The sequence below is a fragment of the Hippoglossus stenolepis genome, chromosome 13 (assembly GCF_022539355.2).
Source record: "Hippoglossus stenolepis isolate QCI-W04-F060 chromosome 13, HSTE1.2, whole genome shotgun sequence".
Lineage (NCBI taxonomy): Eukaryota > Metazoa > Chordata > Actinopteri > Pleuronectiformes > Pleuronectidae > Hippoglossus > Hippoglossus stenolepis.
Window position 1 is genome coordinate 10,889,208 of NC_061495.1, and position 17,674 is coordinate 10,906,881.

The window sequence follows — 17,674 nt, forward strand, 5'->3', positions numbered from 1 at the left end:
CTCCGTGGCTCAGCAGCAGCGTTGCAGTGTGGGGGATCATACGCGGAGAGAGAGGGAGCGACTGGAGGGGAGAGACTCGACCTGGGTGACCGCTCTGGACGAATAGCACCCCCGCTTCCCCCCCGACACATTCACCGGCAGACCAGCATCACCAGCCTCGGTCCGGGTGAGTGTTTTACTCGTAACCGGCCAACACACTCATGTAGTCGCAGGGGTCGGTGGCTGCTGCTGAGTTGGAACATCATCAGAACTGTTGTGTTGATGTGAACGTAGACCCCGCGGCGAGGAGGCTCCAGCGGGCTGCTCAGCGCGCCCACACGGGCGATTGAGTGTCACCGGAGCCGCACGGCGGACACCTCGGCTCCGGTGGGGTGACTCGTCCCGGCCTAGTCACGACCTAGTCTCGACCGGTGGGAAACCGGGGGGGGATGCTCGCCCGCCGCGGACACGCTAGCGGCATGCGAGCCGAGCTAAAGGTGGCTAGCGTTGACGTCCAGGTTGAGGCTTCGTGGCAGTGTCCTCACAGACGTTAGCTAGCGGTGAACCAGCCGGCTAACGGAGCTGCGCACACACGTCCAGAGAACACGTTAGCCGTAGTTTGACTCAGCCTCCACACATTTCACCCTGAAAACACACACAGTATTTACACCGTGACACGTTGTAAGTGAACTCAACAAAAAAACGCTGCAGCTTGTCGCTACAAAAGGACACGTTACTTTCAAAAATGATGGGCGGAAATGTACCTTGCAGTCAGGTTTCTTTTATAACTTTGTATTTGTACCACAAGAAAAACTAATGTTTATCTCATGTAAGTAGAGATTTAAAGGTTCAGTTTTTCAGAATTTAGTGGTGAAGTTGCAGCTGGACACCCCTCACCTCACCCCCCTCTTCCAAACATGAGACAGAACCTAAGCCTTCAGTTGTCATACAAAACTCAAAAGGTGTTTAGATTGTCCAGTTTGGATGACTGTAAAAAAAACATGGCAGCCTCCGTAGAGAGGACCCGCTCCAGGTGTAAATATAAAGGGTCCATTCTAGGGTAAAGAACACTACAATTCATAAAATTTTTAGATGATACACACTAGTGAAAACATCTCTAGGATTATTTTATGTTCACTTTCTGCCAATAGATCCCTTTCACCTAAATCTTACACACTGGACCTTTTTAAGGGTTGGTTGATCATTCATTTAGTCTTGTATAACAAAATGAGCTTGCCTGTCACCTAGGTCATTGACTTCTGTGATTATTTTAGTAAATAATCATCATCACACCATGTCTGTGAGTTTGCAGCTGTAACATAGTGATTCAAATAACCACCACATACGTATGGCTATGTATAAGAATATGTGCATGTCCAATAACTTGTGCCGTACTCTGTTAATTCACCTAATTGATGGGCCATCAGTTGAGCAGCATCAAGCTCGGAGCCTGGTGTTTCTTTAGCTTTTCAAACAAGAAATTTCAGGCGGGAAGCTATTTCCTTGAATGGTGCCTTTTATACCTGCACTATTTGGCTAAATACAAGGTCTCACTCTTTGCCCCATAGACTTGATTTAAAGATGGGCGACATAACAGCCCCTGATCGTTACTGCACAGACTCTGGCTCCAGATTACGCCATCGGCACAAGCTTGTTGTGTTCATATCCAGGATATTCAGTTTTGTAAAAAGAAGTAGATATGCCTTGCCCATGCAGTTTTCAATGAACTATGCTTGTACAGATCAGTGAGTTACTCTAGACTAGAGCTGCAATTTCATTATCGATCCAATTGATTAATCGATGAATCATCTGCTCTAGACCAGTTATTAATTGCTGAAAGTGGCCAGCAAACCACAGTCCTTACAACAGCAACACGTCTAAAGATGGTTTTGGACATGAACTCCAGAAAATATCCCATACATTGGGTCCGGGCATTTTCCTGAGTTTGCCTTTTACATTTGAAACATGCAGCAGGAGATTCCCAGAGTCTTGTATTATTATTGTTACAGTATTGAGCATGATGGGTAAACTCAAATCATGGCATCATGGGCTACCGCTACAGCTGAAGATCCAGATAATTCCACGCCATCTGCTTCTCATCCTCAATCGTCTCCTCCTCCCCTGTGCTGTCTTTTCCACTGTGTGTTTTGGGACTAAGCTATCATCAGAGCTGTGGTCTATTTTAGACAGAAACTCCATTTACCCACTTAATCTGTGTCTCTTTCTCCAGGAGTTGAGTTTACTTTATTGCTCAGTGCAACAAATGGTAGCTTATCAAGAAGAAGGACACGAGGCTTAAAAATGTATCAGATCATTTTGTGAGTTGGTGAATGGAGCAGTATACTGTAGTTAAGGGGGTAAGTGCTGTAAAATACAGTTACCTTGCGTAATAGTTTCAAAGGGGTTTCATGAGAGGCAGAGGTCAACTCTTGTAAACTCTTAGGCCAGTATCTGAGCTGACTAACAGTGTATAGCATTGGTATTTGTTGGTCACACATCTGCAGCAGCTTTGAGCTGATTAAGACATCTCCCAACCAAAACAAATCTAACCACGAACCGTGTTGAGCCAGAGAGTTTGTTGCCTCCCTCCCACCTATGGTGATGCACACGCCTAGGGGATCAGAGCTGTAATTAGCCTGCCATGGATTAACAGTGGGGACTATTTTCCACTGTACTCGCTCCCACAGAGCCAAAGGATCACACAAGCAGCAAGCCCTCTGCCCTTCCTCTTCTTCCAATAGAAAATAAATTGGATTTAAATGCCCATATTTTTCCCTTTTAAGGCCAGCCAAATGAGAAACTTCATAGTTCTTCCCAGAGAGTTTGGACATTCAGCATCTCTGAAACTGATCATGACATTTTGCTTCATTTGTTGTCATTCAGCATCAAACCAAAATTCTTAACCTACCCAAAAGTCACTCATGCCGTCATTCTAGTTGTGTTGCATGCAGACGGCCTTGAGAATCAGCTGGATATGTGGTTTGGCTGTGGTGCTGCTGACACTCTGCTCTGCCAGGTATGAGGTCTGTCTGTGATGCACAGTACACACCCCCTTTCCCCTCGCCTCCACATGCTGAGTGCCTTGTCTCTCTGTTGGCCAAACATGAGTTCATACTGTTCCTCTGGGGGCTCCGGGAGGCGGAGCAGCATGACGCAAGTACTCTCCTGCTTGAAAATTAACTAATTGCAAGGTTTATTACACTTCCAATATATATTAGTAATTTCTTGAGGGCTGGGTATCACCACTGTTTTCCCAAATCGATCCGATTCACAAGATTTCGACTTGATTCCCGATTAGATTTATTATCGATTCAGTTAAGGATATTTAATTTTACAATACCAATTTTGCTTCGATATGAAAGAAATTCTGAGAGAACTAAAGCTGTAAACTGTGCAAGAAAACCTCTAACATGGTTAGAGGTTTTGTTGGACAATATTTTGTCCCAGAAATTATAGCGATAAATTATATTATTGTCGTCATTGTGAAACCATTTTAAACCACTGGTGTAATGATAATATTATAGCATAATCATGCAAGTTCACCCTTTCAAAGAGCAATACACTGCAAGAGCAGTGTCTTGTGAACTCTTGAGCAGATCAAACAAAGTAAACTTCAGTACTCTCCAGGTCCTAATAACTTCTGATGAGAGTTGGTGTTTATTCTTAAAGTGTAAAGCGAGCACAGGTCAGTGGGGGAGTGTGGAGGGAGGACAACCAGACAGGAGACTCTGACATGGTATAAACCAACCGCTTATTCTGCTCTGATCCTGAATCAGCGGCTTTTTTTGCCACAGTTTACCGCCTTATTCACCGCCTCCCCTCTCTGCCTCACTGCCCTTGTGTCAGTGTATGACTAGGGGCGGGGCCTGTGTGTGTGTGTGAGTGTAAACTCATGAGATGAGTAAGAGACAGGACTCGCTAAAATACATTTTCCAGATTATTTTTCATCATGATTCATACTTTATTCCCTTGAAAAAACGTTAAAGATGTCAAAGAAAATGCCCCATCTCGCAATGTAGAAAAAATATCTGAAGATCTTTGTCTAGATCTGTGCCAAAATTTAAAGGGTTTCTTGGTGCATGTTCCATCCTTCCACCAAGTTTTGTTGAAATCCGCTCAGTAGTTTTTGCGTAATCCTTCTGAAAACCCGACCAACCAAAAAAAATGAACAGACAGGGTAAGAAATGCCAGTGTATCAATATTTAAAAAGAGGAACTAATCTAGAATATTATCAGTTATTTACCAAACCAGTTATTTATCAAATTCATTAGTTAAACTTTTAATTTGACATGTGAAATGAGGATTACTTGTGATTACATTGTAAGATTTTAAAACAATATTATTTATGAATTTGGCCTTTGCTGCTAAACTCAGGTGCCATCATCAGAGTGTTGGTGTCGCTGGACGTGTGACTGTTTTGATTAGGTTAGATTAACTGTATTACCCCTTGGGGGAAATGGCTTGTTCCCATGGGAGTGGTGAACGGGTCTGTCATTGTTTTGCTGTACGCACTGGTTGATTTTAGTTTGCCACAGACTTTCACCCCCTTCAGTTCATTTCAGAGAGTGCTCTGTTTGCCACCCTTCATTATTAAAACAATGCTGTGTTGGCAGACCAAGTAGTTCACCTTTAATACACAATTCTGGACTGAACGCAATGAATAGACACATTATTGCAGATATTTCAGGCAAATTCAAATACTCTGTTGATAATAAATGAAGAAAGAGTTCAAGCTATAATTTTTAATGTTGAATGTAATGAGATGTTATAAGGCAAACTACAAGAATGAACTTACAATGATACACAGTCTCATGATAATGCATATTTCAAGATATATTATGTCTTTTTCCTACAGCTACATCAGTGTCATCAGATACTAAACAGAAAACCTCACCCATTAATTCATCTGCGGTTTCTTGAAAAGACATTATGCAGACAAAATAAGAAACATTACTTGCCCATCAGGAAGGAACACACTGAACCAAATGCATTGCGCACACTTTTAAGTCGACTCCTGTGGTTTCCCCTATCTCAACCAGATAACACTTTGTCAACAAACAAAAATCAAGAGCTCACATCTGTTGATTTTACAAGCTGTGACTATTAAATTTGTTATGAGAAAGCCAACTGTTTTTTACAACAGTCCCATTGCCATTATGTCACAGTACATCTTTGCATCTTTAAATAACTCAATCTGTCAATACAGACATTTTATGCATGGTGCTAAAACAAAAATTGATTAATTGAATTAATATACACATCTTCCTCCTCCTTTCTACTTAAATTTGATCTCCTTCATGTTGCCGGCCGAGAGTCAGCAGTAAATTTCACACGGCTCGTTAGACACTGTCAGTCGGTTCATAAACAAACAACATGGTGTTCAGCGCCGTACTTTTTAATTTGCCAAAACTGACCGTTCTGGAGAATGTTGGTTTTGCTGATTCGCATAAAATCTAACTGGTTTAAGTTCTTACACTGGACTTGGTGGGCAAAACAGGTAATCAATACATCACTATTGTCTAGCTCGATTTCCAACAAATATACAAAGCACAGAAATATTAATGAAAATGATTTACAGTGAAAGATAAGCTGCAAATCTTTATTGGACATGCTGGAGCCTGCCAATGTTTGTCACTTAACTGCTTAATAAATAACCAACTCTACTGCTCTGTGAGACTGAACTAAAAGAATGTGTGGAAGAAATGGATTTAGGTGTAAACATTTTTCAAGACCTTATCTCTCCTCAGAATTAAGTCATGTCTCTGTTTATACCACCTAAAATATTTCTTTAAAGTGTAATACCAGTATTGTTCTTATTTAAAAATGTTATTTACACAAAAAAAGCAGTTGAACCAGACAGGACTAAGGCTCAATTGACATACAACCTGCAACTGCAGCACTTGAAAAGTAAACGTCACATCCTGCTGTTGACCTCAACACAGTTTGCAAGAAACTGAAAGGCACCTGAACTTCAACCGCTGTTATACTGGGTATTAGAGTGTCTGTCTTTGGAGGGGAAACACAAGCTCAGTATCATAATGTGGCAGAATGGTTTACGTGTGTAAGCTTTGATAATACTGAAAGTCATCATCTATTCACAGCCACTGCTCTCTGCTGGGCTGTACCTTACCGTCAGTCAGCTCTCTGCTCTCCTGCTCGGTTTGTTGGTCACGACTCAGCACTTGTGTAAAGTTGAGCGGATGCCAAAGCCTGGTGGATTCCAGGAGACTTTGAATTGTTGCCAGTAATTTGTTTTCGTGATATGGTGGAAAAGACAGCGAAGGAAAGTGGAGGCTTTTGCTGAAGCAAGCTGTGAGATATGTTCGCTGTAGAAATGTGCCTGGTAACAAATGTATTAAGTAAAGGTTTAGGAACAAGAGGAAGGAGGATTTTTCTCTTTAAGTGTGCAACTTAGACAATCAAATACAGACAGTTAAAAGCCGGCCAGAAGCCTCAAAGCAACAGTTTGCATTGCATAATTCAATGTTTTCGGTGTCTTGGTTTAAAAATACTTAGCAGGACTGAGTGATTGATTGGCAGAGGAAAGTCTGGCCAGGGCTCCGTGGCTAATGCTTATTAACTTGGCAGCCGTTTTTATCAAAACTCCATCATTGTCCAGCTAGTGTAATGTCTTTACATCTGCTGCAGTGCAAAGGATGTAGATAAAATGTTGCCCACATTATTGCTGTTGTCTGTGTTGCAGGAAACGATTTGATTTAATAATTATTATGTGTCTCTGGGGTGGGAGGAAGTTGAGAGGCCAGGCTCTTTGGCTTGATGTTCATGGTATTCAGCAATTTTGCAGGGCCCTCAGCAACTGAGGTGGCTGTGTAGTAATCCAGCCCCTCTCCTTCTCTGTTTTTTCCTCGGCTGATCCTCTGGTCATGATGACTGTGGCCTGTGGGCAGTCCAGTGGTCTTGGCATGTCACAAAAAGCCAAAGGTGGCCCATTGCTTGGAGACTGCTGATCGGCTTATATGGCAGTACGGCACATAACTCTACCTCCATTCCTTTTAACTGAAATGCGTAGCTTACACACACACAATAACACACACACAATAACACACACACACACACATCATGCACACATTGTCGGCCACACTCAGTTGTGAATTAATGGCCACGTGTCTGTATTTTGAACTGTCGGTAAACTTCTGACTGCCAAGGTTTTCATAAAAACAATCCCCACCACCTCATGGCTCTTTGTTTACTCTGCATATTGGGCACACTTGTTCATTCCAATGCTCTCATGCCCATTCGAGTGACTGGTGTGGGAATGTGGACAGCTAAAGTGGAACTGCTTTAGTTGCCTGCCTGCTGAGGACGGTGAAAAATTAATGCTTTTTTGGGGGGGGGGCAATCCCCTGGGCAATCCCCTGGGCAATTCCCTGGGCAATGGCACCTTTCTCCTGGTGCTGTTGATGACCAGTGAGAGAATGTCCCAATCTCAAGGTGAACGAAAGCAGTAAAGTGCGTTGCGTATTACTCTGCTATAAAGCATAGTCTGGAAGTGCTTACCACTGCCTGACAAAGTTTACAGATAACTTTGCTTTGAGAAGTTTACTGTGCATAACTGAACCACTGCTGCTCTACTGACGTTGAGTCCTTTTTGGCTCCAGCTCCTCATCGGCCATGCTGCTGGCTCACTCACGATGAATTGTTTTGCAAATACGTCATTCATGAAAGTGACCCTGTGTAAAAGAAGCTATAATTCGGCCAATCAGTCATTCATGTCATTTAGCAATTATGTGTAGGTGAGGTTACTCTGGGTCTTTTTGGAGAGCCTCAACACAGCGAGAGTGTTCATCCGGTCTGTAGATTTGTATACACACAACATTTGCATTGAAAACATTTGCATGCCTCAGTTTGAGGAGCAGAGAGGACAGAACCCAGAGACTCTTGGCATTCACCTGTGCTGTTGTTTATTGTGACTCACCCTGGCTAATTGGTGGAACCCTCTGTGTCTGCGTGCTTGCTTAGTTACAGCGTGTGCCCATCCCAACACGTCTGGTCCTGCAGCTGCAGCAGAGCTAATTTTAGCCCAGGATGTGTGTACGCCTCAGTTCCCCTAGCCTAGCCTATAGGAGATGAAGAGAGGATAAGGGAGATGGAGTAGCCAATTTTTCACTGTCTTTCTCTCTTCCATTATCTGCAGCTATATTTTTCTTTTTCTCTTTCTCTCTTACTATTATTAACTGTAGTATCTTTGTGTGCCTATAGAGTATTTTTGCATTTCTGTCCACGTGTCCTAAGGGCACTATTGATCTGCACAGGAACATGTTGACTTCAGTGAATGTTGCCTGCCTGTTTGTGACCTTACTGACCAAAGTCCTTGTTCTCAGTTGGTGTCTCACTGAGGTGTGTGTGTGTGTGGGCGGGCCTGTCCTCTGCTCTATCTCTATACCTGCATATCATTTTGAATAGAAAACCATGCAACAGGGTTTTTTCCCCCTCAGTGTTGTATCTGCTATAAATAAACTCAATTCTATTCATGTGCTGACAGCCAACTACTCCACTGCTGAGTGGTCGGTTCTTGTTACGATTCAGAGAGGCACAGGGACGAAGATTACAGCAGTCTAGTTCACTGTGGTTAGGTATTAGAGCGTGTGTGTGTGTGTGTGTGTGTGTGTGTGTGTGTGTGTGTGTGTGTGTGTGTGTGTGTGTGTGTGTGTGTGTGTGTGTGTGTGTGTGTGTGTGTGTGTGTGTGTGTGTGTGTGTGTGTGTGTGTGTGTGTGTGTGTGTGTGATATAAAAGTTTGATTACCAGGTTTTGGTTCCCTTTGTGTGTAGTTTTGATGATGAACAGCATCTATTATAACAATGTGAGCATGATGATAGAGATGTGTGTGTGTGGAATAATTTATGACAAAACATATCTAGAATTGCATTGATTACACAGACAGGGGATCACGTCATTGAGGAATCCTATCTTTCATGTGTGCAAAAAGCGTTTTCATTTTTAAAATTAATATTAATTGTTATTTACAAATCTACATTTTAACAATCAGATGCGTAAACATATTAATATATCCAATAGTTAAGATTAATGTTTATGTTGGAATATTGCCTTCATTATGTCTGGCTACTCCATATCTTTTTGGAAAGACAGTAGTCTTGAACCTGCCCCATATTGTAAACCTTACTTTATTCAGTCATATAGTCTTAACTTAAGTGAAAAGTACAACATATTTAAACTAGACAATATTTGCATTGAATCCCTCTGACCTGGTGTTCTGACCTTCTGTTTGAAAAAGTCAAAAGCAAAGGAAACACCAAATGTCATCGTTGGATATTTACTTTGTCATGGTCACATGGGCCAAACTTAAAGGAAAAGTCGTGGTGCAAACAGAACAGGGACAAACCATGCTCAAGTTCAATAATTCATGGCCAACTAAGTTAAGCTGACCTTGAAAAAATCTCCAGTGTTGGACCGTTGAAACCAGGCACTGCTCATTTAGGGCAGAGAGAAGATGAGACGGACAAACACACATACACAGACAGTACATGTGAACTCTGTCTTTTGGTAAGTTTTTTTTTTTCATTCCTTGATGCAAATTATCAGCTTACTTTGGCATTTGTCACTATCGCAAAGAGCTTACTTTTAATTTCATCATGATAGTTGTTTTTTTTCTTTGACTTCCATTATATCTAAAAGCTCTACCCACTTTGACTTTACATGTGAAGGAAGTATTTTCCTCTACCGTGAGTAAACCTCTATAAATGTTAAAAAAGACCTGTCTATAACAACAGGTAAAGCAACTACCGAAACCTAACCTACAAACTACCTTGATAATTGTTAATTGCTTGACCCCTGTCTTGTATTGTTATATACCACATGAGATAGTTGCTTAATCTAATCATAATGGCAAAGTTCAAGCCACCTCCTCACTAAGTACTTTTATTTTCTCAGTGTTGAAAGATGAAAATAGATTTTAAAAAAGGCACACCTGGATCTTCCCTTAGCTATGATGTGTTAGCAAGGTGAAGACCAACTTTTGAGATTCTCTCCAGCAGCAACAGACTATCTTTGCAGTACTGGCTGGCATCAGGTGTTCACGGCACCTTATGCCAAAAGACAGGGACATTGCCACTCTGTTGAATGTCGACAAGCTCCTTCAGCTACTATGACCTCACTGATGCCCTCGCCTCTGAGAAACAGGTCCCACTTTCCTTGCTCATAGTAGTAGAGTTTATAGGCAGCGAAATTCTCACTGAGCAAGCTGCAGACAACACACTCACCACACAGATGAAGAAAGCATTGAGTGATGACTTGCTAGAAGTGAAATACACTGAGCGGGTTGCTGCACACCTCCTGCTTTGGATGCCCGATTTATGAAAAGCTTTTGTAAAAACCGGGATGACACTATTGATGCGTGCGTGGAAGAAGCTGTGGATTTAGCAACAGCAGTGTATTCATGCAGACAACAGCCTCGAGCAGAAAGGGTAGAAAATGAGATAGGAGAGGGAAGAAGCAGCACCACGTCCTCTTATAGGAGAGAGAGAGAGAGAAGTCTGGGTTGGCACAGCCAATCACTTCATCCGGGCAGAACAAAGTGACCTCAGGAAATGAAAACCTCTATGAAAAGGTGCTGAGGTAATGTACATCTTCCTCCCATTGATACTGACCGTCTTGCTTGGTGTAAAATGCAGCCTGAAGGAAAAAGCCTCCTCGTAAATATCCCAGGAAGTGCCTCTGTATTCTTGACAGGCCTATTTACCCATACCTCCTATTAATAAATTTAAAAATAAACATTTCAACTTTAATAGCTGAGATAAAACGTTTTGTGAAAAACCATGTAGAGTAACTTGATACCATGTGACTGCTTCATTCATACCTTGAAGAATGGATTTGAGGTCACAGTGACCTTGAGCTTTGACCACCAAATTCTAATCAGTTAGACCAAGTGAATGTTTGTGCCACATTTGAAGAAATCCCCTCCAGGTTTTCTGGACCGAATTACAGCGCCAGAGGCATACAAAGTGACACCACATAATCTGGCCTTGCTAAAACTATCCAAGTTTAGATATCCTTAGATGCCCTACATTGCAAATAGAGTTTTCAGAATTACATTTTAAGCGATAACAAACCTAAAATAAAAACTAAGTAGCCTTCAAGAGCAGCAGGGATCGAAATCAGACTTGCTTTGAGAGAATCTTCTCACTCCTCCACTGCCAAAATCTCACACTAATCTCATGGCACGAGTTTGCAAAGCTGATGATTTGACCCACACAGAATTGTGTGTAGATAACAGTTTTGATCACAAATCCAATCCAGTTCCCAGTTGCATTTGAACTTAAACTAAATAAAAAACCTTCCAGTGGTTTTGAAGATGAGAAAAACAGTCTGTGTGATCGTACCACTTGTTTAGAGGACTTCAGCATGCGGTAATGTCTTTTACTTGAGAATTCAGGACATTTATTTACAGGATATTACTGCAACTCTAAAGTAATTAATTCAGTAGCCAAAACAACAAAACGGCATTGGAAAATCTGAAATTGTGCCCCCCTACAAAAGCTAATACAACCTCAGTGTGGAGTGGTTCATTTATCTTGGCTAACACAGGATGGTTTCCTTTCTACTGTAGCTTCTAACAGGAACGGATTAACTATTAAAATCTTTAGGTCTATCACCCCTTCCCTGAGCTGGGTGCGGCAGTGGTTACTTGGTCCTCTGTAACCTTGAGTTTGTTTAAACTGATTTAATCAGTCACTTATTCACAGATGATTGGATGTACGAGTCCTCTGTCTGTACTGAATGATGAGCATTGTGCGGTGCTTGGGGAAATGCTTGGGGATACCTGCATTCAGTAGCCAGTAGATGTAAAACTCCAGCCACTAAGGAGGTAGATTGTAGATTGCTTGGTTTTACGTTGACTGTTGTTGCTAATAATGTGTCACCTGTTGGAAATACTTTCTTTTAGAGGCGTAATCAGTCGCAATGCAGCTTGCATCCTAAAATGATTGACAGCCAATGTCTAATTTAAGAAGATTGTATATGTTGACTGTAAGGTAAACACACGGTACACCGAACAGCAATGTGGGATTTGCATACAAGTGTGCGACTTGATTAGCATGCTTGCAGTGTTCGTCTGAGGGGTTGCACAGCATGGTGATTAGCGTGCTGCAGCTGCTGTTGGCCCTGTATGTCCTGGCAGCTGTTGGCAAAGGAGAGGATCAGCTGAGACTGTCCCTCAGTTAGAGTTAGGACTGTCACGTTTTCCCAAAAAATGTATCCTGTATTTTGATATACACGGTGCCCAAAGGATGAAACCCGATGGCTTTTGCGATCTTTACTTTACCCCTGACTCAGTTGTACTCAATGACTGACTCAGTTTCGTCATCCCTAAACTTCAGTGCTAATTAGCAAATGTCAATATGCCAATATTCTGAACTAGGATGCTGAACCTGAACAGTATATCTGCTTAACATCAGCATATTAATATCATGAGTATGTTTGCATGCTGAATTATTAATTTAGCTAAAAACACCATACCAAAGTAAAGGCTTCAAGCATGGCTGTTTCAATATCCTTGGCTCAGTCCATGGTTTGGATTAGATAATAATTAGACGATAAGATATTACTACAATATTTCTTATACAGAAACAGACTAACTATGTTACACAGCACTAATAATCCAAAAAGTATTAAAGCTGCAGTCCTGCAGTTAACCTTGTAAATAAAGATAAAGGTGTGTACATTTTGTTGAAAGTGTTTTAGAGATTGTGATGATAAACATTTAGTACTGCCTTTTAATATTCATGAAAGTTAGTTTTTGTTGAGTGTTGAAGCCTCTGACTTTAAATTCACAAAGGAACACATTGTGTGTTAACTGCTACATCTTGAAACTCACAAAATACAATTGTTGTCTCTGTTTCCACCTTGTGCACCGTTTAGCACATATCTAACAATGTCATTGTGATTTGGGGTTTGAAGTGCCGTAAACAGGATGGGTTGGCACTCTCCTAGTCCCTTGTGAGGCCCGCCACGGGACAATGAGCATTGAGGAAGAGCGACTCTTGAAGGAAAGTTTGCTTACTGTGATTCGCCAGGTCTCATTAGGTGTATGACATATTTAGCCAACAGTGGCGGCTGGCTGGAGAGTACTGTTGTTACTACACTCAAACACTGGGAAGAGATGGGTGCAGAGTGCTAAGGAATTACACTTTAGTCCCGTGGTACCGCTCCAGCTAATTATGCATTGTCGTTGTCATGATGGATTGTCACCTCTCTTATTTCATATTCTATTCCTGTTAACTAGCTGTTTTTCTTATTCTTACTGTCGTTTTATAGTGATACTGTGGCTTTTGGGTTGGATCTGTGTAATGGGAAACTCTACCCCTTAGATTAGGTGTTAAGTTCCAAGCTCTTTGAGTAACACTGGAACAGCTGAATTGAAGGAAATGCACTTTTGTCCCTTACAGTTCAATCATTTTACCTTGTACCATATAATTTGAAGCACAAACAGTGTACTGTCACAATACAAAGACCAGTCCACTCCAGTTCAAATAATCTTGGTGTATTATATTTGACTGGTAATCTCTGAAATGTCCGCAGAGGCATTATGTCTTCAGATACCTCTTACTGACTGACTGACTTATTAATAATATCTAATACATTTATCAGACAAAATGTGGGAGGGGGTTATGAACAAGTAGTAATACATGTCTTTGCATATTTAACATTATTGTCTATACAGTTGTGACAAAAGATCTGGATTTTCTGGGAAATCAATTAAGGAACAATTAAGGATTTACTAATGTTAAAATAACAAAATGTTGTCAGTTTTCTGGTAACCCAATGGTATTTCATTACACTGATGCAAAAACCATATCAAAATCCAATATTGCCATTAGACAGCCCTATTCATTGACTTGCAACGTTGCCCACAACCGCCTAATATACCCAGAGAGCCAACATAAAATCTCCTGTTTATTGACTCACTGTATTTATCATGATGTCACCACTAGAGTAAGACTGAATGAAAATTCTATCATGAAGACTGAATGAGATACAGTGGATACCAAAATGAGATCAATCCCATTTAATGGAGATTCAATGTCCTATCATGTTCTGAAGAATTTGAAATATTTCCCTTTCAAACGTTTCTTTATTTCACGTTTACTGGATTTGATGAGTCACATAATGAGTTGGCTTTATCAGGCAAAGTAAAATAAACAGCTTTTAATAAATATGGAGTATATAGATCATTCTAGACTGATGGGACTTCTGCATGGTATTTTACTTGACTCTTTGTGATAAAGCACGAATGTGAGGGTCCTTCAGATAAACACACGGCTCTTATGAAAATACTTGACATCAAATGCCGTGCTCAGTGATGTGGCACCGTCTGCTTCTCAGGGACATGCAGCAGTGCAGAGCGACCTCTCGACAGCGTCTTCCTGTGTGTCACCGAAGCCTTGATTCATTCTGCCAGATACAGCAAATATGACGGGTGTGGATCCTCAGGATGCATTTTTAGCAGGCGACGGCAACAAGTTGGCCAGCTGACTGTTGCTATGCAACGATGGGGAACTTGACAATGTATTCCTTTTGCCATGACTCAAAATAACCTTCAAAAATGTGGGGTTTTTAAAAAATTTTTTTTAAAGAAAATGCATTGTGAAACAAAAACTGCATGTTATTGTTTATGTTTTACATGACTGCTATTAAGCCTTCTCTACATCACGTTTTACTGTTCAAACTGCTTCTTTGGGTCTTGCTGTTTTTTTTATCCAGTAAATGTTTTCAGCTGCTTTGTTCATTGTCTTTACTGATTATTTACCATGTACTGTATGTTGTTTGCTTGCCATTTCCTTTCTCAACCTTATAAGATTCAAAAACATTATTTGAAATGCTGTTTCAAATTTTTCTGTGATTCCTTCTCAAAGTCACATGTCTTTAGACCTGCAACAATTAGTCGATAAATCAATTGTTAAGTAAGTTTTGACTCCAGTGGTCACACTTGTGGGTCTGACTGTCATGCTGGACACGTATATGTTTACCTGGTCAGAAATTACACTCAAACCTGGCAACGTAGTGTCCTGCACATGATGTTATATGATTGTAGTTTAACTTTTGTTTGATTTCTTATGGCAGTTGTAACCATGATCATATTACTAATAGATCATGTTTCCTTGTTGTTGCAGGTGACCCTCAGTGAGTGACAAATGTGTGAGAAAGCAGAGAACCACTTTCCTCTCCCAGTGGAGATCTGAGTTCTGGGACACTGAGGTAAGTACAGGGATTTAACAACGTGCTTTCAAACTGCCTCATATTTAGTATTTTAGTGGTCCATGTACAGCTGAAATAATAAGTTCTTATTTTATATTTCCTATTTTGTCAGTGTCTCATAGTTTTTAACAGATTGTTCTTCCCTCCATAAATTCTCACATATGTCACATAGTCTGAAAGAGAGTCTTATTTTAAAGACAGGCTTTTATTTCTAATTTCCCCTGTTCCCAAGTTAATGTAAACTAAAAACCACCTCTATGTTTATGTTTTGTCTGGACAACGTGACGTCTCTGTAATGTCCCACTATTAATATTTAACTTCAGGGATATCAATCTGTCCATTTAGGAAGCACAAGTGATTGTGAATACGTTTCACCTGCTGGTGGCCACAGACAGTTGCTCCCTCCTCATCCTTCCTGACTGATCCTTGTCTAGTTTTGTGTTCTGCTAGTGTTCTTGTCACTACTGGTAGGATGAGGCGGTACCTGCAGCCCAATCAGGTTGCACAGGTAGTCCAGCTCCTCCCGGATGGCACATCCATACGTGCGGTCGCAAGAAGGTTTTCTGTGTCTCCTGCTTGGTGGTGGGTCAGTGATGGTCTGGGGAGGCATATCCTTGGAGGTTAGCACAGACCTCCATGTCAAAGCCAATGATACCCTCACTGCTGTTAGGTAGCGGGATGATCTCCTCAGTGCGATTGTAAGACCTTACGCGGGAGGAGATCCCCCAGGATACCATCCACGGACACATCAGCGGCATGCCTAGACGTTGTCGGGAGTGCATACACACTGAGTCACATTATCAGTTGCCGTGATGAAATTCACGCAAGTTGGATCAGCCTGTGATTTCAATTTTTTACTCGGTGTGGTTTTGAATCCAACCCTCAATAGGTTGATGATTTGGTTTTCCATTGACCGTTATTACGTCATTCTTTTCTCAACAAATTATACAATGTCCATCGGTAAAGATTTTCAACTTGAATAATTTGTTCATCAAGATCTGATGTGTGATTTAAGTGTTCCCTTAATTGTTTTGAGCTGGGTGTATTTTGAGCACTATCTCGAAGTGTAACAATGTTACCCTCACTCAATGTTATTATTCTGATATCTTATTAAGCTTATTAATGGGTTTAAATAAATTCTCTTCTCTTAAATTACATTTATTCAGGTCTTAAAAAGGTCTTAAAGAGCATTCAATTCGACTTTAAAAATGGTGCAAGAACCCTGGTTTATATAATCCGATTGGTTGACATTACCAGTTATGTAAAGTGTTACTCTGGAAATGTGCTATTTATCAACCTGACTTATGCTTCCAGAAACCGCACATGGAATCGAAATGTGAGCTTTTGACAGTTTTTGACAATCCTTCCCCTGCTGATTTGATTGATGGATTGTTTTCTATTTAATGTTGCAGTGACAGTTTTTAGTTTAGTTTAGCACTTGGAAGGTTTCTGTCATACAGCACAGGTTGTTTTTTCTGTCTGCTTGATTTTGTCAGGTTTATATCTTAAATCAGCAATTAAATCAGAAGGAGCGCTCACCTAAAGCAATGTAGTGCTACAGACTTATAGAGGATAGCAAGAAAATGTAACATCTTTTCTGAGAGCAAAAATAACCTAAATAGTTTTTCTGTAAAGGACATGTCTTGTTGGTGAATATTTGCCATTGCCTTAAAGTCACTTGACTACTGTTCCCATGGTAACTGATGAGCCTGCCCTGCCAGTGGTGAATTTCACTCCAGTGAGTCTTTGACAGTTTGACAAGCTAGGAGAAATGAATGAGTCAGCCTTTCGCGAAGAGCTGAACAAGCTTACTAAGTGGAGCCTTTCAATTCACACAGATTGTGTGCTGACACAAAAAGATTTCACTCGTTCAAATCTTCATCTCGGTGGAGCAGAGAATGTGATCTCTCTCTCTCCTCATGCCCAACAGCAAATCAGATATCCTGCTCCTCAAAGTCAGTTTAAAACATTTTCAGGCTCATTATCATTATTTAGACAGCCGTGTATTATATTTTATATTATAGACAGAAAACAGCAAAAGGTAATTCTGGTACAATTTCTGTGTCACATTTTATGACAACTGATCAAAATACGTAGATCCTCTGAGGCCTTAGTGCTGGTGCGGATTTCCTCACCCATGATGTTTTGGGTGTGTAAGGAAGATTAAGTAGTGGTGTGTCAACACTATGGCGTATTGTGGGAGAGAGCTTTAGCACTGTACCCATGTACAGAGTTAAAACATTGTTTGGTGCTTTCAAAATGGAACAGTGTGTGAATGCTTCATAAGCAGCGATTGCTTAATCTGTCTAAGTCTAGTGTGAGCATATTACCAGTTTTGCACATACAGCTTTTTACTCTTGAGAGTTTAATACGCCTTAAATAGCTGTCTGCATAATCTTCGTGGTCTGGGTTCAGTTCTGTAAACTTGCACATATCAAAAAGTTAAGAAAGGACTCACCCAGAT

The 17,674-nt window shown here is 40.9% G+C and overlaps 1 protein-coding gene across 3 annotated transcripts in view; it reads left to right on the forward strand.

Annotated features, from left to right (window-relative positions):
* The first annotated feature begins 10 nt into the window (after positions 1-10).
* The window catches only part of LOC118119715 (protein FAM126B), a 40,328-nt gene continuing 22,664 nt past the window's right edge, over positions 11-17,674 (forward strand). For 2 of the 3 annotated variants that reach the window (XM_035173892.2, XM_035173894.2), the window contains exons 1-2: positions 12-166; positions 15,126-15,210. The gene's annotated coding sequence lies outside the window, so the exon portion shown is untranslated. Of the gene's footprint in view, positions 167-15,125; positions 15,211-17,674 lie in introns of all 3 variants that reach the window. The other variant, XM_035173891.2, reaches the window with a different exon arrangement.